This window comes from Mesocricetus auratus, unplaced genomic scaffold, assembly GCF_017639785.1.
Source record: "Mesocricetus auratus isolate SY011 unplaced genomic scaffold, BCM_Maur_2.0 Super-Scaffold_100008, whole genome shotgun sequence".
Taxonomy (NCBI): Eukaryota; Metazoa; Chordata; class Mammalia; order Rodentia; family Cricetidae; genus Mesocricetus; species Mesocricetus auratus.
This window is the reverse complement of record NW_024429192.1, coordinates 15,658,061-15,679,262: the sequence shown is the minus strand read 5'-3', so window position 1 is coordinate 15,679,262 and position 21,202 is coordinate 15,658,061. Positions and strand designations below refer to the sequence as shown.

The 21,202-nt window shown below is 34.2% G+C and overlaps 1 long non-coding RNA gene across 1 annotated transcript; it reads left to right on the top strand.

Moving 5' to 3' along the window:
• Positions 1-2,512: 2,512 nt before the first annotated feature.
• Positions 2,513-20,174, top strand: LOC121141766. The gene is made up of 4 exons (XR_005878706.1): positions 2,513-2,695; positions 3,008-3,137; positions 14,788-14,840; positions 20,093-20,174. It is a non-coding gene; the product is annotated as an uncharacterized LOC121141766 (long non-coding RNA).
• Positions 20,175-21,202: the final 1,028 nt, after the last annotated feature.

Genomic DNA, 21,202 nt, shown 5'->3' with positions numbered 1-21,202 from the left:
TGAAGACTGGAGCCCATAAAAACTGTGGGTGCTGTGCTCTATGTTTGCAGTCACATGCCAGGAAGTCAGAGATTGCCACATCTTTGTGGTTCATTGGCCACTGAATATAGGCAAATTTGTGAGATTAAGGCTAGTGAGGGAATCAAACAGGCAAGCAAGCAATAAAAAAAAACAACAGACACCAATCAAACAACTAGCAAAATCAAAGTATGAAGAACAGCTGTTGGGATGTGTTTCCTATACACACATACACACACTCAAATATAGACACACATAAAGACCAGTAAGCGTGAGAGAAAAGAAAGTAAATTCACTATTTTGAAAAGTGAAATATACCACTGAATAGACACCTAGATGTACATCATCAGTTGAAATAAATCACATTTTACATTGTGGAGATTTATTCCCCAGAAGAGGACGATTATTTTCATCTTTCTTCATGTTTTCATTCAGGAACTCAATGAAATTATTATGAAACAAAGTAAACTACCCCTTAATAATCACATATAAGGGAAACATTAGTGCTTAAGTTGGGCAAACAGAGCATGATGTTTTTGATTTCTTTTTCAATTCACTATAACATACATTCCAGTAGATCAATCAGAGAAAAAAATAAAAAAATCACATATACTAGTGAGTTATGCATGTATAGCTCTCAGCGATTATAGAATATTCATACACTTCATGATGACAAGATCAATTTAATCTTCAATATCCTGTCAGTGTTTGAAGCAAGAGTCCCTGGAGTACGTTGTAGGGAAGGTCACTGAGAAAAGAGGCTCCAATTGCTTTATTAAAATGGCAAGCAAAGTGGTCAATATTGCCAGACAAATGAGGATTTTAAGAAGCATTTAAACCTCTCCTGGAGTATACCCAGATGCTAGGGCACAGCCACAAATAGTTGATGTTCTGACTTCATTTCTTGACCCCTGAGAATACTTTCTATTCAATACACCTCTTACATTGCAAATGGCACAATGTTAATTTGTACCTGGATCCATTTACTTTTGGATTCTCCCTTTATCTCTCTCTTCTTTCTCTCAATCTCTCTCATAATTCTGTCTCAGTTTACATCAGGATAAAATATTAGTTTTTGTCTTTTAGTATTTTTGTATTAACTAATGTGTAATTTTCGTCATATAACCATTTCATAGAAAAGACAGGCAAAGTATCTTTCAAATCACTACACACAACCGAAGAAATATCAAACTTGCATATTTGCACTAAATGTTATAAGAAAAACCTAATTTTCCATCTAAAAGTTGGGAAATAATTCATGGTACATGTTTAAATCTAAATATAATTAGCCATACATGCTTTCTTCTCAAAATATTCAATTGTCATGAGGAAATTTTTCACCATAAAAACTTTATTGTTAGCATAGACACAACATTTGAAGAATGACATGATCCCAAACATCTAAGCATCTGTTGGCCCTTGTCATTCCAGATAGCCATCCTTTTTCCTATCAGCTTCCTTGTTTGCCATTCACCAAAAATAGAACTGCCACCTGTCCCTGCTTCTGTCCATATGGCTGTCTTGACTTCCTTATGTGGCATCTGCTTCCCTCAAAAAGAGTTGTATATATTTTAATACACATTTAAATTCACAAATGGGAAAATCTTCTGCTCTAAATATTTCAGAAAAAACCATCAGGGAATAAATATAAATGTAGAAGCCTTGCACCCAGTCTGAAGCTTTTAAATATGAAGGTTCTGGTAAATGGAAGTTTACAGTTTTAGTTTAGGAAAGATGCTGGTGGCTTGTCACTCAACAGGGCTGCATGGGTTGACTTGCCTGGGAGATGTATGACTGTGTCATTTCACTTTGCTAACATTGATATCGCTTCTGAAGTTTTTATCATGATAGTTAAGTGTAGAAGGCACAACCTTTGTTACATGTGAAGTGGAGGTTTCTTGCACAGGTTTCATGGACCCTCTCTTCCTATATATGAAGTGGTACTTCTGTATAACTCTTTTGAGCATCTTCTGCCTATGTAAAGCCAACCCCATCTTTTCATTTTCTTCAGTCAACTGCTCTTCTTTGAGCAAAACTTGTTTGAATATTTGAGGGCTTCTTTGCAGCCTGTTTCCCTTCTCTTTTCTATCACTCTTTTCCTCTCCTCTAATGAATTAATCTCTGTGTTACTCTACGTATTATTTTATATTCATTAACGATGCATTTTTCTCGATGTTTCTTTCTAATTTCCCACTAGAGACCAAATCTAGGGCAGCCACACACATTGTTAATTCCTGAATTTGTTTCCCAGTTACTTGCTCTGTATACATCATAGTCTTTATTATTTTTCCTTTGAGTTCATGAAATAAGATTGTCAGTGAAATGGAACCTAATTGTTCCATTTCTTTCTATACACCTATTCAATATGTGGTAGCTTCACTCTTGGTGAATCACCCTGTGCTATTTAGTTTTCATTGTCAACTTGAAAGAATGTAGAATCACTCGGGAATGTACCTCTGCGACTGCCTGGAAACGGCCGTTGGTGTAACTGCTATAACTTCTGTGGGAAGACCCATTTTAATTGTGAGTGTAACCTATGTTGTATAAATGAAGAAAACGTTATGAACAGCAGTACACATTGCTGTGTTCTACCAGATGTCAGTGCTACGGGTGAGCTGCCTCAAGCTCTTGGTGCCCTCATTTCCCACAACCACGGACTTCAGCCTGGAAATCTGAGGTAAAAGGAAACTTGTTTTGTCTGAAGTTTAGCCTAGTGTTTTATTATAGAAATAGACAAACAAACAAGTATCCTTTCCTCAGCACTTTGTTTCTTTACTGTTCTTATCAGCAAACACACCTGGGTTGCTTCTGACTGAACTATCAACACTCACCCTCCTCACGGACTGGTGGCCAGCCCATTCTTCATTACTCTACAAACCATTCGCACCCTTAACTTTCCTATCACAGGCTAAGGTTAATTCTGGTGGTGTTGTTGTGAGATAACCTGTGGTAAATTAAGTGAGCAAGAAAAGCTATTTTTGGTTTGAAGTTTCAGATGTTTCAGTCCACTTTAGAGGAAGTAGAGGACACACCAGAGAAGTTCGCGTCCTTGCAAACAGAATGTGGAAACGGGCTGGCTGACAGGTGTCAGAAGCATTCAAGGAGGACCTTCCTTTTGAGTGAGTAGAAGGCAGAAAAGCCTTTCATCACTCTCTCTGTCCCATCTTTTTCATGTAAAGCCGTCAATCGTGGTTAAGCATCAAATGGTTAGACTCTATCAGTGTTGACTATATTCTGACTCCCATTTCCCCTGGTGAATTTGCATCACCTTAGATATCTAAAGTACACTTGTAATTTTTCAAATCTGAAATAAAGTTATGCCCTAGTCTTCTCAAGTGTTAGAAGAAAAAAATGCCTATTTAATATTGGTTTCAAAAAAGAAAAATAGTCTTACAAACTAATAATGCAAAAACTAGAGAACTGCTTAGCAATCCCATATTAAAAAGATTTTTTTTGGCCTGTCAGTCTAATATCTTACATTCCTTCAATAAATACCTTGCCATGCATGAAGAACATGAATGCTAGATTTGGATTTATAATTGACCCACAATTTGCAAGAGGGGGGAAATTGCAACTGCTGTGTTTTTCAAATATTTTAAAATATTACTTAGAAATGTTATTAGTATGTGTCTGTGGAAAATTTTGAGATATTATCTGCTATAGTTCGAGTACTTGAACAGATTTAAGTAAATTATGTAGACTTTAAACAACTATGTGTTGTGAAACTTTATTTAAAATTTTATTTCACTAGTTTAAAATCCTTCTAAATTGTTAATCAAGAAATTTTGACACTACTTGTACCCAAAACTCAACATGGCCACACACTACAAATTCTCTGCCTTTCCCTTTTAGATGGAAAACCCATGGTTCTTTGTGATTGAAAATACTATGCTATCAATTTCCTCTTCCTGGAGCATTTTCAATCAGATCCTTGAGTAGCCCACTATGTTCTTGCAAGTTGTGTTCAAAGAACTTTTCAAGTGTTTCAAAGTTGATATTGTTTGTCAAACAGCCATCTCTCAGGAGACCATTGCTTTATTCTGCTTTAAGTCTTACAAGAAACATTGTCATCTACATGCTTACTGATTTTGTGATTGGTTTTCACTTGAATATCCCATGAGCTTATCTTCCAACACAACAGTACCTTATCTATCTTGACAACCATTCCTTGGCATGAAGAGTGTCATGAGACAGCACCTTCATGATATCTGTTAAAACAAGTGATACTTGCAGACCAGTGTGTTGAGTGAAGCCTTTTCCTTGCCATCTGCTTTGGTTTTTCCCCGCCAGTTGCCTGGGCTCTGCCACGTTGTAGTCCCCAAATAACATTTACTCCATAATTGTTAATCTAAGTATTTCTCTTACCAGAGAAAAGGGTCTGAACTTCTTGCCCCTATGGCAGCTACATGATGACTCCCTGTGTTTCTCCTTCCCAGAATCCTGCTCAACTCCTAGTCCCACCTATCTTACCTCCCTATTGGCCAACAGTGCTTTATTCAACAACCAATAAGAGACAGATTTACAGAATGACATCTCCCATCACCAGTGAATCATGTATAATTTTCCTTTTGAATCAGAGAGGGACAACCTGCTGTGTCTTGAGAACATTGTGTTGTTCTCTCAGATATCTTCCCAGAACTTCCTCCATTCAGTGAACTTATTTGGCTATCACCATCATACACAAGGAATAGTTCCCGTATTGAACTCATCAGATACAAGACAGTTTCTTGTTTAGATTTTTGTGAGAATAAATATGGAGACCCACATCTAGACAACATGCAGATATTGAGAGTCCCTGTAAAACTCAGTTCAAAATAAGTTGTCTCCATCAAATCCTTCCCTCTGGACCAGGGAACCCTCAAGATGAGGTGAACATATTAGAAGCTCCAGAAGGAATTAAGGAACAAAGGAAGCAAGGCACTATAAGACAACAGAACTGAGGTAGGTATGAAACCACAGAGACTTATGGCAGCTTCCATACAACCTACATACAGGGGTACTTGGTGGAACAAGTTTGTGTATTCTGTACATTCTCTTATAATAATTTCTCAGATATTAAAGGACTGCAGATGTCAGTATTTTTAATGTTCAACTCTGAAGTTGATTCACATTTTCAAATTATTTATTTATTTTATAAGACTATAGTAAAATTACATCATTTCAGCCATTTAACATCCTTTTTATTATTTTTGCATACTTCAACTTCCTCCATCTGTGTAATGTTACTTGCACATTTTTTTTAGGATTACCTTTTGTTTATTGGATAACCAGCTAGTGGCTAATCCCCAAGGAAGACTATTTCTATTGTTCTCAGTATTCCTTTATTGCATGTAGTTCTTTTTTTAAGGGTTGAGGTTGTTTTCTCTCATCTACTTTCCATGTTTAATATTTAACCCATGTTTAGCCAGTCTTGCTGTGAGACATTGTAAGAATCAGATGCTTTAAAGAACCATAACATATTAATATTTCTAGTTTTGAAAACCCTTAGGAAACAATAACTGCCATTTTCCAATTGTACAATTTCTCTTTATTTTGTAACCAGCACAGAACAGTGTGATGATAAGCCCCAAAGTGAGTTTGCAAACGAACAGTACAAACACTAACCACAAGTTTATCAAATTCTTGATATTGTTAGCACATCACAGAGAGCTAAGTATAAGAAGCATATGACATACAAATGTTCATAGTCAGCCACAAATTACCTTCCATAGGCCATCAACATGTGCACCTCAACCATTTATTTACTTAATTTTTTCAGTACACAAACATGGCTTAGTAACTTATTCATGCAACATATGAATAACTTATAACTGAAATATCTGATTGTTCCTGTTTGATTATTTTTTTCTACTAAAATACATCCACTGTAGTAAGAGGATAGATAATATGAACATGTTTCTTTAAATTTATGTTTCTCAATCACATAAATACATCTTTAACTTTTTCTCATTTTATGTTATTAAAATATCTTCCCTTCCTGCTTACATTTCTTCTACCTCTACCTTCCTTTCTTGATTCTTTTATTTCATTCCTTCTTCTCTCCTCTTTTCTCCTCTTCCCTTTTCTTTTATCAGCTCACCTTTCCTCTTCTTGTCTTCCATTTTCTCTTCTCCTTTTCACTCTTCTCTCCCCCTTTTCTATTTCTCACATATACAATATCATAGAAGAAATGGAATTATATAAATATATAAAGAGCAATTCCAAAATATCACATGCTGTAATGTAGATTTCAAATAGAATTTTCCCCATGAAAACTCTGTAAAAACTGTGCATAAAAGAATTACTATAAATGAACAATATGACTAATAAGAAAAGATATCATATAACTAAACCAAGTTCTCTAAAGAAAAAATGTGAAAGAGGAATGGAAGTTTATTTTCATTAATCCTTTACCTTTATATATATCTGCAGTTAACAATTTTTCTAACATAATGTCACTATGTAGTTCATATTTTTCTTGCTTTCTCTTACACAAGTACATTTTTCAAAGCTCCCAATGCCTCAGTAATTTATTTTCCTGGCATGATTTAATGAGAACTTTGAAAGTTGCCACTTAAAACACATGTCTGTCCTTTTAAATAAATAGAATTATTTGCTATATTTATACATGAGGCTTCCTGCCATATTATGACCTTTCAAAAAGAAACGTTATAGACTGTCTTATGGAAAATATGTGCTCATTTATTTTCTAGCATGTAGGCAAGTGTTAATACATGTTCCAAAACTGTTTGAGAGAATAATAAATACAGCAGCATAATATTTCCACTCATTAAACACTTTGTTAATTCACTGAAGTCAAATTGTTTCTATATACACCATCTATTGGAGATTAGAAAATAGTTTGAGAACAAAGAAGCAAAATTAAAATATATGTTATGAACCCTTTACCAGCTTATGGTATTTTATCTGAATATAACTTTCAGGATTTAGTTATTTAACTTTGAGAGGAATATCAATTGAAAGATAAATTAAGGATCACATAAATTAGTAATTGTGTTGATATATTGTTTATGATTTATTAAAGCCACTGGTTATCTACGTAGCAAAGCAGCTACACTATTTAACTACAGAAGACAAGCAGCGGAGGTACACACCTTTAGCCCCGAGATTCAGGATTACAAGGTAGACAGATCTCTGTTAGATGAAAGCCACACTGAGTTACATGAAATTGATCTAGTCCTAAAGACGACCTCAGTACTTGGAATGACACACCCTTAATCCCAACACTATAGAGGTAAAAAAGATAGGAGCAGGTTCTTCAGTTGTAAGTCTCAGGATTATTCTCCAGCTATACTGAGAAGAGACAGCACTCTGATGCTTGGTGAGAGCTCACGGCAACAGGATCAGCCCTTTCAACCTGAGATGGAATTAAGAATTAGTGTCTGGCTGCTTAGCCTTTCTGATCTTAAGGTTGAAAGCTGAACCCCAATATCTGCTACTGGGTCATTTATTTTTCCCCTCTCAACAAATTTTAGTCAAATCACAAGACTGTCTTTGTTCATTTTCTTGTTTGTTTTATACTGGCAGTTTACTTATAAATTCTTTTTAGAGTTTTCCATTCCAAATATTCCTAGAAAATCTTGACCAAGTTTGGCTATGGTTTTCTGTAAATTAACCAAAAAAAACCCAAAAAACAACAACAACAAAAAAACAAAAAAACAAGAACACAACAAAACCCTGCTATCAGTTAAACTGAATGATGTGATAGGAACTGTGTAATCATTTTAAAGATTAATGATAGAATTGCCTGAATTCCTCAACATAACCAAATATGTTTCTCAGAAAGCATAGTATCTCTCAAGTATTACTGACAGAGGGTCCTTGAAATCAGCCTCGGGGTTAGCTATTTTAGCATATTTAACTGCTGGAATAATTTTATCATTACGTTTCCTTTCCTTCCAAGAAGAGAAATTCATTGCATTTCAAAGCTCAAGTGCATTGACTGTTAAATGTGTTCCTTGAATTTGAAAATAGGGATTTAATGAAGAGGTGAATTTTGTTTCTGAGGATTGAAATTCTGTTCAGTATTAGACAGAAGGCACCTATGAAACAAAGTGCACTTTTAAAATAATTATAAATGTGTCATGCGTGAAAAACAATATGAGTTTGTCAGAACTATGCACTCCACCTTCTGCCACTGACTCAAGCCTTATAAAACACTTTGAATGCCAGGCCAACAACTGTTGTCTGGACCTTCTTGAACAATTCCTTTTTTCTCAATGACCTTTCACCTTTGCCTTCACACCTGCAGCTCTCCTGTCGCTTCAAGCTACTTCTGAGAAGTGTCCCTGATAGCATGTTGTCTAAGCAGGCAGGAAATACCTGTTCTCTTGGCAGGAGGTAGTAGAGGGAGCCGTGGTGTGTTTTCTTTATCAGCTACATTCCACTAAAGTTTGGGTAGATGTGTTTTCCATTTCAGAGAATGCTGTCATTTAAAAACATGTCTGATTTCCTTATACATTGAAAATGAAAGAAATAAATGACTTCAAATAAAAGAATAAGACAAATTGCAAGCAGAAAAATAGAATGTTATGAAACATTTTGTATCTTTTCATTTCTATTCATGCCACAAACAGGGCCTTTGTGGTGTTTAGTCTGCAGAGATACACAGGTCTTTGATATTATGCTAAACAATACCCGAATATAATCAGAAAGGGATCCTGAAGTACTATTTCTGCTAGGTTTTCTGTTGCTAGCACTTTGATGTAAGAGGCACTTGATATTTCAGTCAATGACCTATATGCAGAACACTATTCTTTTCAAACTCTCATGATGTTGCAAACCATTGTCTAGATCATGAGATCTATAATTGATCTTAGTAATGTGGCTGTATACGTAGCCCTTGAACAGCAAACAGAAGTCATGGTATTTCTACTCTAACACTTGAGAATGGCCCATGGGGCAGTGAGTCGAATGCCAGCTCCATGCTTGGTGTATCAAGCACTACTCGAAGAGCTGAACTCTCTTAATGAGATTATTGGGAAACGTAATGGAGAGTATGGAAATGTGCCAACTGAGGAGTCAATGTGAAAGGAATAATAGGGATAATGAGTTATATGGAGAAAGAAACAGGTGGGCCAAGGAAATTGGATACTCTGAGGACTCTGTAAAATCAAGTGATTGAATTATAGCTGTAAGGGAATGTCTAATGGTAATCACTGATGTGTTTTATACCCAAGAGTGTGAAAGTCACTTTATGCATTTTATTTTTGATAATTAAGTGTAATTTATAGGCTTGACACCTTCCCTGTTTCAAGTGGCAAACCTCCAGATTTTCCTGTACTGGCACACTGCAGTATGAAGTAGAAACATTCAGTTTAAAATGCCTGAGTTATTGGTATCAAATAAATATTCTGTTCAACGACTTTCTTTCATTTTTCTGCTAATTAACTTGCTTGTTTTAGAAACATGCATCAACTTATTTGTTTCTAGAGTTTGTGTTTGGTGGAAATTTCTGCTCAGATATTAGGTTACAAAGCAATTAATGTTTGAGAAAAAGAGAGAATGGATGTATTTAACAATGATTAAATGGCATCTATTTTTATTTCTAGCCCTTTCATGTTTAAAAAAATGTCAACAATTTTCAACACTTTCTTGGTACTGTATTTCTTTTATTTATTATTAATTTATTTTGTCTTATTTGGTCTTGTAAAACTATGATACCTCTACTACTTCTAAAACTCAACTTTGGTTAGGTTTTAAGTTGATTAGTCTTCTGTACATTTAGAAGAGCAGATGCAGGAGGTGCTGGGGATGATAACAGAATTCAAAAATAAAACTTGTTAAAAGCTTCAAAGGAAAATAAAAGCTTGTAACAGTGAAAATTCCAGCATGAAGGGAGTTCTCTGGTTGTTTATTTTTAAGGAACGTATTTGAAACAGGGTCAGACAGAGACATGTAAAGCCTGCTTCTTTAGTGCTTTGGAACTCCAGATAAATGCTTCATTTCCAGAAGATTTAGTTGTCATTCCTTTAAATGAAGATGATATGGCTGCAATCATGGCTGGGTAGGAAAACCCCAAGATGCACTATCATGGGACCTAAGCTTGAATCCTCAGAACACATGCAAAAGATAGATGAGATAGATCATGGTGTACTATGAACATAAGTAGGTGATGAAGTCAGGAGACTTTCTAGAAGTTCTAAGCCACCACCTCCCCAAACTGGCAGAATCAATGGGAAGCAAGGGCAAGCATTCTCAAACAATTTAGAAGACAAGGAACGATGATTAAGATTTTACTCTGACCTCAACACACCCAGGATGATTAAGATTTTACTCTGACCTCAACACACCCAGAGGGTCACATATACGCCCAAACTCTCGCATACAAAAAAGTATACATATACCTACACAAGTAAAATGAAGATTACACTTATCCTGTAGAAATTTTAAATACACATAAGAAATTCTCACTTCAATTCCAAGTATTATTACCATATCCCATGATCTTCTTCGGTTGTTTACTGACTTTCCTATAACAATGCTAAAGGAAATTTGCCAGGATAACATCTTGCAGAGGAAATTGCACAGGATGATTTTGAAAATATCAATACTGATACTCATATAGTATAATACATGTAACGTATCTGTGTGTTTACGCATCTACGTATGGGTTTGTGTGCATCTGTGAGGGTTCTCATTAATTCAGGAAGGTGATGTGGGATCACAAGGAACTGAAGATTCAAGTAGTTGTGAGAGGTTCAAAATGGACAGTGGAAGTCTACCTCATGGTTCCTCAGGAAAGTCAGCAAGTGCTCATAATGTCTGAACCATCAGCATTCCAGGACTCAGATGCATTGCTGACTGTAACCCATGTTTTCACTGAACTTTGTGCTCAGTCTATGAAGAAAAGGTATTGCTGTTCAAATGAAGGAGCATGTTACAAAAGGTTCAGCTAACATTGCTACAAATATCCAATACTTTCCAAATGTGCTTTTTAAATAGATGTGTTCCACATAAGGTGATAAAATAAGGCATCATATCTTATTCCAAAGCAGTAAAATATGAAACAAGTCAAACAGTATGAATTTGCAGTTGTATCTTAGGACACATTCCACTTCTTAATTTTAGATGTTACATTAGTCCATGCTTCAAAAAATGTGCTTTCCTGCATAGGGTATTGCATTTTTGTAATAATCCATACAAGAAAGATACAGACAAGCACACTGATTAAACCAATTAAAACTATGATTCTTTATTGGCCAGCAACCAAGAACAGTCTCATACCTCAAAGTCTCTTAGTGCCAAGGCCCTAGGATGTAGAATTAAAGGCTAAATCCACACAGACCATACATACATCAAAGCTAGACTAGGATCAGAGTAACCTCGAAACACCTGTTTCTGACAGAGCATACTAATTATTTAGAACACAACAGATACTTATATTTGATTTATATCTTTTTTTCTGAATTTTTGTTTTATATTAAGTTCATATAAGCTATACTTATTTTGGTTAATAAAACTGGACCATAGGAATCTCAAATGTTTTGTCAAGGAAAACATCACTGCGATGTGAGAACTTCTGATCAAGGAGCAAAGAATGAGGACAAGATGGTGTTATCTTAGTCATTTCAGCTTCAATTGTTGCTGTTTAGTGTGGTATGAAGTCCCAAGAGCACATTTTCTTCGAAAAAGATAATAATGAGAGAAAACAAAATTTTCATCAATATTTACAAACTTGAGGCATGCATCTCTGAAAAAATGAAGTTTAATAAAGGAACATCTACAAATTATGACCTTTGAGTTATCTCTGTACTATGCATGTTTGAAACACATATCTTTACTAAATTGTTTTGGACTATTTTCCCTCATCATATATACTACAGGTATAGGATTTTAAAATATCAACAAGTCACTTTGTCCTGCTTACTGCTAAAAAAGCATCAAATTTGAATTTCATTTTTCTCCGATATTCATTTTTAACTATGATACTATAATAGGATGTGCTTATTTCTTTTTCTTAGAGGAAAACTAATACTCATTTTTCCAATAACAATGAGCACTAATACTCATTTCTCTAGTAGCAATGTCCAAGCACTCACTCTGTATTCAATCCTAAAAATTTAAGGTTATTACTCATTTATATATTTGGATTCTCCAACATTAACTCAAACTGAAATTCACCTATTTTCGTTATGCTAACTATAAATCAATGCTTTAAAACTTAAATCACTGATATGAGCTGAAATGTTGACTGTAAGTTTTTCCCCTGTGAAATAACTCAAAATACAGTTGACAATGTTAAATAAAAAGATGTGCTTCTAAATAGATAACGTAATTTTGAACAACTTGAATTTCACATAAAATAATTTTAATTCAAAAAAAGATGACATGTTACTAAGTCTGGCTTACTAATTTATTGAATATACTTACAGCAAATATATTACATTTTTCCTCACTGATGCAATACTATATAAATAAAAGATTAAAAATGTCATGTTGGATAAAGAAGTTTACAGTGTGTCACACTTTGTCAAACTGCAGCTTCCATGATGAAGTTTTCCCTTTCTTCCCTCCCCACCCCATTTATTGTCTTAAAGTTTATTTTGTTTTATTCTGGGGGTATAGATGGATATGATTGGGAATTTGTGAAGATCCAAACAATAAATAAAAAAGTTTAGAAAGTCATGCATGAAAATATTTCCATTTACTCACAACTTAAAAGTATATTTTCATGCTTATGTAAATATACCATATTAATGTTAATCTATCAATAAAGCATTATCAATATTAATATATCTGAGAAACTTTTATGCAATACATGTCACTAAAAGCTGAGGTGAAAATGGAGCATTTAGTCAAGTGAACTTGTCAGTAGTTATACTCTGTTTAGATGTCTGAGGCAGTAGGATTCAGTAACAGATGGCCAGGCTCTGATTCAGGCAGTAAATTCAATAACAGATGGCCAGGTAAAGTCCAAGCAAAGCAGCTAATTCTCCCAGAAGTGCTTTTGGTTTGCACAATGTATAAACTGACTTAGTTTCTTCTGAAAACAATTTACACAATAGAATTATTTTACAGTTCTATAAGTAAGGTGGATAGCACAGGAGTAGTCTGTTTACATACCTGACCATATTCGGAGCAAACAAAACAGCTGTAATCTCCCTGGATGTTGTATACATAACCCTTTCATTTTTATTCCAATTAGAAGCCAGAATGTTGAGAATTATTCATATGGTGAATTATTATCCAAATAAAAACAAACCAAATTTCCAACTCTGTGTCTGCAATTTGTGGGAAATCACTCAAGATTCTACATGCAACAAGACAAGGGAACTGAAGAGGACTGTTTTATAAAATAACACATACTTCCTTAGCAATATCATTTCAAAATGTAACATTATTAAAGTTTACATGAATCAATCATAAGTATAATGGGATCCATATAGGAGCAAAAGTAACATACTAATTAAGTTATAAATGTAATGGAGATTATTTCATAAATACATAAAACTGCAATTAACAAATGAAATATTCAACATTTCAGAAGAATGGGTTAGAATATTCAGAAGCCGTCACCCTTCTGTATGTATATCTATTGACTTATCTCATGATAAAAATTTAAAAAAAGGTTTTCTTTGAAACACTCATTTATTTTTTGATGTGCATGTGTGTGTGTGTATGTGTGTATGAGTGTGTTAGTTTTATTTAATGAATAGTGATATTCTCTCTTTGTGATGTGTTGAATTTATTAGCTATTACATACTTAGCTGCATTTGTCAGTTGTTTCTTGTTTTAATTGACATTGAAATATAAGCTATCTTTGGAAAAGCTACTTTGATTCCCACTTAGAAAAAGAAGTGTGAATATATTCATTCCAGTCTCAACTGAGATTTAAATTTCAAGCCTCCTAAAAGATTGTTTAACTAGTACTTCAAGGAAGTGGCTTTGTAAAACTGCTGTCATGTTTGGTGGTTGACAAAATTTTGAATTTGAAATGGAAATGAATTTCATTCAAGAAATCCTTCTGTGAAAATAATATTTTGTTTTAATAGTAGAGTGCCTAGACAGCAAATGTCAAATAAGACAAAAGTACCCTGATGCTTTATATCAAATGTATCCATGAATATAATTACACATTTTGGAGCATAATTGAGTGTGTTAAGCAGCAAATCTGACAAGGGATGAAGAATTGTGGGAAAGCATCTCAGGTAAAAAGACTGATTTTCTTTTCTCATCCTTTTTAAAATTTATTAGAGAGTTTTAAAAAAGGATACCTTAAAGTATATTTTTGTCATAGTCTTTACTGTACTCCCATTCTTCCAACATCCTGACATCGTCCATGCTCCCTACCCACCCGTCTTTTAAGTACTTCCTCCTAAAAAAGAAAAAGAATAAAAGAACACACAGAAAATGGAGTCCGGTTTGTGTTGGCCAATTGCTTCCAAGCATGCTTTATAGGGTGATTGATAAACCTAGTTCCACTCAACTGATTTTCTTCTCTCACCATGTATCATTTCATAAGAACAAGAGGTGGGATCTTCTTCACATACTTCCTTCTTCATGCTGGGAATGCTATCTGGCTTGAGGTTTTGTAAAGCCTTGTTATGTTGTCATATTCCTGTCATATTCTCTGTGAGATTGCATGAGCATTTTCCTTATTGTGTCTGCAAATTGCTGTCTCATTCAAATGTTTAACCAACTCTGGGCCTTACAATCTTTCTGCCCCCTCTTCCTCATGGATCTCTGAGACTTGAGAGGGCAAGTGTGATAAAGATATTTGATTTCAGGCTAAGCACCTATGTCTCTCACTGTCTGAATGTTTTTCAGTTGTAGGCTGATGTGCTAATCAAATCAACAGCAAGAATGTTTTCTGTTGAGAGGTAAGCAATACACTGATATATGCACATAGTAATATTTCAGTAAGTGTCATTTTTTGGCTATGTTCATTTAGTAGAATTATAAATTAGGTCTTGCACTAGGCCCAAAACAAGTTTTAGATTCTTGGTTTCATAAGCAGTCTCATGTAATAGTTCCAGCTCATAGAGAGAAACATAGATCCAATTAAGAAAAGAAAACTTGTTCGTTGATGCCATATAATTAATTCCTCTACCGTACCAGTGGGCATACCCTTTAGATATGTTGTTAATATATCTCAGAGTTTGCTGTTTGTTGATATTAGTGATTCATTTTCTACCATATTTGCATGTCTACAGTATTCTATCAGGATGAACTCTAGCCAGTAAGACTGAGGCTTCCAGTTGAGTACCAACTAGATTTCTTCATTTTATGTGGCATTGCTATGTGGTATTTGCAGTAATTGTGTCTTAATATCATATCGTGTAAGATAGCTAATTTTACTGACTATAGCCTGTAAAAGTTGTCTGAGGAGGGGCATAGTCTCTAATGGATCAATTTGGCCAATGGCACAAAAAGATGTAAACGTGATGTTACTAGTAAGTCGAGTTGGTAACATATTTTTAGTTTGGTTGTTGTTTTTCCATTAGACAGAGACTCCATCTAAATTCTCTGATAGATGTATTTATTTTAGGATGCTTCTGAAGAAGCAGGTTTTCAAAAACTGCTATTGTTAGTTGTTCTCTCCCACCTCATTCCCTTTAATTCTCAGGGGTCTCAGTCCCCCTTAATCCCTTTTAACATTACATTTTATGACCTTGGAAAAACCCTTTGTCATTCTTGTCCCTTATTAGGTACCTAAATTCTGTGGATACTTTACAGACATATCTATAGCATAAAACAAACACAATTAAGTTAAGGTAATATCTATCAAATGATTTCTAGGAAATATCAGGATTCAGTACTGTTGTTACCACCCCCTCCATGAAAAATTTTAAAGAGATGATGCATGTCCAGAGTAAACTCAATATATCAATCACTAAAAAGCAAAGAGAGAAAAGACATTCACCCCAGGAAACAATAACAAAACAAACTCTGAGGGGTATACTTTGACTTCTAGAGCTACTGTATTTGTAGATACTGAAATCCAATTTCTTACGAAAAAGAAAAAGAAAATCACAAACCAAAGAAGACATGGAAGTTTTGTACCCTTGCAAGGAAAAATTACTTCAAAAACGGTTTAATGTAGTCTATTATACAAATAGTTAAAAATGCATGAAGGATCCAAAGGAAAATGTAATGAATGTCAGGATGTGAACAGAACAAAATAGCAATAAATTTAAAACATAGAAGTAAACCTAAAGCAAATTGTAACTTAAATTTTTAACATAACCTAAACATAGAGATGTTTAGATTACTTATATTCAAACCTTAACAGAAACCAAAATATAAACATTGTGAAAATACAATGAGAAATAATCTGGGTATTTAGTAGAAGAAGCTGCAGAACTCAGTGGTGATGGAGGACACCAAGAGAACCTTCCCACAGAACAGGGCTCACATAACTCATAGAGACTGCATAGGTCTGCAACAGGTTATCTACAAACGTGCAGTGGCTGTCGGATTTGTGTTTTCTGGGACTCCTAACAGTGGGAGCAAATGTATCTCTGATTTCTTGGGTTGATTTTCAGGCCTTGATATGAAGGCTTTGCTTTGTCTTGTCATGCCCTGTTTTGTCCTATCTGGCTGTTGTCTTGTGGAGACTCCTGATATTTACTGAAGAGGAAACAAAGCAGGAGTAGACTTGGGTGGGGTCTGAGGGGAGATTCAGGGAGTTAGGAGGAGTGGAGCAAGGGGAACCTGAACAAAAGCATTAAACAAAATTAAAACAAAACAAAATACTCATTGTAGTAGAATATAAAGAAAAGAAAGACACAGAAAACAATATGGGGAAATAAAGGATAAAACAAAACATTTTCAAATTTGATAAATTATGTAGGTTCTTCCTTTTTGTTTCAATATTTTCTGTTTTTCCAGTGCCCATGATGGCCCTTATAATTATTTTTTTCTTTCCTTTTGGAGTAAACTGCTTCAATTTTGTTCTTTATTTTTGCACTGTTACAGTGAAAGAGTCATCAGATGTTCTTAAATTAAAGTAGCTATAAAAGTTAAGAAATTGTTTTTCTTAAAGACAAAATAAATATACACCTTATAAAAGAATTTTTTCAATACTTTGTCCTGATACCATCTCTACATGAATAAATTATTTTTCCTGTGTATCTTTAATTTGTTAGTATATATTTTTGAATTTGTATATTTATCTTTGATATTCAACACTTTATAGGATGAGCTGTATGGGGAAGTGTTTGCTTTGGGACATTGTGGATTTTGTATTTTATTTTTCATTGGTTAGTTACATTTTTTTCTGATAAAGATTTATCTATTTATTTCAAGTGCTTCTGATTTCTAGGTTGTATCATTTTTTGTAATGAATCCATTTTTACTTGACCTTCACTTTTGGGTTATAATGTATTTGCAATTGGATTCTAAATCGACAGTGCAGAGTCCTCTCAATTCAACATGGAATTACAACTCAATAAACCCAATGTGAATAGAAAATATCACAAGTCTAAAATGCATTTAACCTTTCATAATTTCCTTCAGTTACCTTTCTGCCTTCATTTCTATTATTTCCCAAACTATTTTTTTAAATAAAATGTTTGAATGTAGAAAATGCCTGAGTATTTCAGGAGCATCTTATCCGTATGTTAATCTTACATATGTCTTAACAGATAGCAGGATAATCAGGAGTTATGAATAGCAGGATAATCAGGAGTTATGAATGGCAAAGAGATTCAGTCAGTTAGGCTTGAATGTACCACAACCATTGACTAACAGGCTACCTTCAGACCAGGTCTGACCTACTTCCTGTGTTTGCAATGTTGAATAAAGTATTGACTGCATTTAAGCTTAGAACAGCATCTTGTCTGAAAGTCCTGTGTTTAAAATTGAAAGCTCTCCTTTTTAACTTAAGAACATACAAAAGTATGTTTTCTTGTAGCTTTCAGTTTATATCAGTTTTATACTTGTCTACTCTTGTTTAAACCGACTCAGCTGAAAAGCATGTCTTAGAATAAAATGCAGGCAATAAGTAAGATCATCTTATCAAATGAATTGCTCATAATATAACAGCTTAAGTTCTAATAGGGTATCTTTCTTAACTAATTGAATTGATACCAAATGAAAGACATTATATGCCCCAAATCCCCTTGTGCTTCAAATTTCTTTAAGGTCCCACTGCATTTTATCATTGTGCTCAAGCATTTGATCTCCATCCTTCAAGGCCTCTATGCAGAGCTGCAGACAAATAATTTTCTGTGCTTATAGTGAATGGTTATATCTCTTATCCCATTGATAATATCTCTTCATTATCACTTAGCCAGGCTGAAATAACATATGCATCACACAAAATACTTCATTGGAATTACTTAGCTCACCCCTCTTTTGTATCAAGTCATTTCCTTCTAGAGTTTCTCCTCCAGGAGGAATCCCATAAAGGTACTACCTGAAAAAATTTGAGCTCAGCTGACGCAGAACTCTTCTTTCAGCCATCATTTGACAATGAGAGTTAAGATATTATAGGTTTTAGACTTGACTCTTATGTGGCAGAGTTGGATAATGACCAATATTTATAAGATAAGACAGAATAATTGCATAAGACTATGACTGTGTTTATAGTTTCCAATGTAAGGATCATACAGCTATTACTCAAATTATTGTATATTATAATATAGTGATATTTCTTCTTTTTCATGTGTATGCATATTTTGTGTATATGCATCTTCACTTTAATAGGTATTAGTCTGCACATGACTTCATATCTGCATGTGTATAGAGGTCAAATTTGACATTGAGAATCTTCCTACAATGTCTCTACACATATATGTTGAGGTGTAGTCCTGAAGCTGAAGTCCTGTGTATATGTCAATAAAGCACTGTTGGCCAATAGGGAAGCAAGATAGGTGGGACTAGGAGTTCAGGAGGACTCTGGGTAGAAGAAACACAGAGAGTCAAGATGTAACTGCCATAGGGGTAAGAAGCCGAAACTTTTATCCGGATAGAGAAATACTTAGATTGACAATTATGGGGTAAATACTTAAATCAGAATAGAAAGAAATCAAGCAAAAGGCCAACAGCTTCATAATTAATACAGCGTCCTGTGTGTTTATTTGGGGACTACAATGCGGTAGAGCCCAGGTGACTGGTGGGGAAAAATACCAAAGCGGCTAGCAAGAAAAAGGCTTCTCTCTACATAGTCCCCAATTGAACATAGAGCACAATGATTCAGACAGTATAGCTATCCAAATTGCTCTGCAGAATTACCTGTTGCTGGTATTGCTGGTAGATGCTCTATACATTCCAAGAATTATAGTAGTCACTGGAAATCCAAACTCTTGTTCAGGAAGTGGGATTACCTGCTAAGCCATCTCCACAGGACCAAATATTATTGCTTTTACTTGGTGCCACAACAATATTTTTATTGCAAGGGCCATACAATACAAGCCAAAAATAGTTCTAGAAAGACAGTGGGTAGTTGTATTAGTCCACATGTGTCAAAATCTATGAGTCTTGAGAACAAATTTAAAGTGTGAAATTCAGATTTTTTTCCAGCAGATGCTCCTCTAGTTCTCCCTAAACCCAATTCACCATTTCCTGAGCATCACTGTGGACACTGACTATTCTTTGCTTAGATTTTTTGAACTAAAATTAAAGTGGTCATAAGGAATCTTGCAGTGATTGTAAGATATTGATCACTTTTCTAGGGAATACATGTCAATGAATACATGCCATTTTCAGTAGTGATATAAATTAGAAACAATGCTCAAGTCCTATCATGAATAAGTAAATACAGGCAAATGGACTCAGTAAGACGCCTCAAAATAATCAATTAAGAAAATCTGATTGCAGTAGTTTAATTTTGTTAAAATTGTAGAGCTATAAGTTATAAACTTCATATTTTTCTTAAGCTTTGTCATAGCTACATTACTAGCTGAATACTTATTTTGAAATTCAATTATATTATTGTCCACAGTTCATCATATGTTCTCTTTTCATGCAAGTGAAATGGTTTAACCCAGAGAAAATTAAAAAGAAAACATGAGTAAAAAACTATTCTAAAAAATTCGCAGTATTACTAGGAATGTTTATGGATGATGGCAATAAATTAAATATTAAGGAACTTTAAACAATTGAGATTATTTTCTATTCTACTTAACAGAAATGAGAGCTTATCAACTAGCCAACAATGCTGAAAGGAGAAAATAATTCTAGGTATCAGTGCTGAAGACTTCATTACTTATGACTTGGTAAGCAGTGTGAATTTCTTCTGTTTGTCTTCTGTCAAATAGGGTTGCTAAAAAGCAGCTAAGGTGAAAAACAGGAACTTATCTTTAAAATAAGAACTCATCATATGTTTATGTAAATGAGAAACCCAGTAATTCTTTACTCTTTGATTTATGAATAATTCCATTCAGAAGAAAACACACTTAATAGCTTGCTAATGTAAGATCATACTAATAATTGAATAAGCCAATATGTTAAAAGTTATCATTACAACATGATTATTTTGTGGTGGTATTTAATAAATAGAATATGTCCTATTAGAAAAATCAAGTACATGATTTTAGTCATAATTATCATTTTAAATTACTTATAAGAAAATTACTTTAGCCAACTGGTATGATAATCATATTAACAATATTCAAAATATAATTTAGAAAAAATTTTACAGGTTGTCACAGTTAAGATGTTCAAAAATGATGTTGTCTTTCCAAAGAACCTTCTTTGACTTGATTATGAACCTGTTTTCCCTTATTGTTTTTTTTTATCATATATTTCTTTTCTCTGTCACATAATACTGTGATTTGAAGTACACCATTGCTAGTGATTTATACTTTTAAAAGTATATTTTTAGATTTATTTGTTCTATTTTCTGTAAATGAGCATTTTGCCTGCATGTATGAATGGCGCATACATGTCTGGGATAGCTTAGGTGAGAAACAGGCATGGTATCCTCTTCAACTGAACTTCAGGATGAATGTAAGTTACCATGTGGGTGATTGAACTGGGGTAGAGACATCTACAAGAGTAACAGTTAACCATCTCACCAGACATCTATAAAACTATTTAACTCAGTTAAATGATCTATGTAAGTGGTTTTGGTTATAGTTAAATGCTATTACTTGTGTGATTCAGAGGAATAATTAAAATGGATGAGGTAGAATTGAAGAAGACTTCACAATGTTTGCAACAACTTACTCTGAATCCATAGAGGTCCACATTAGACCAAATTTTAGCATGGAGCACGAAAGTAGGTATTCATGTCCTC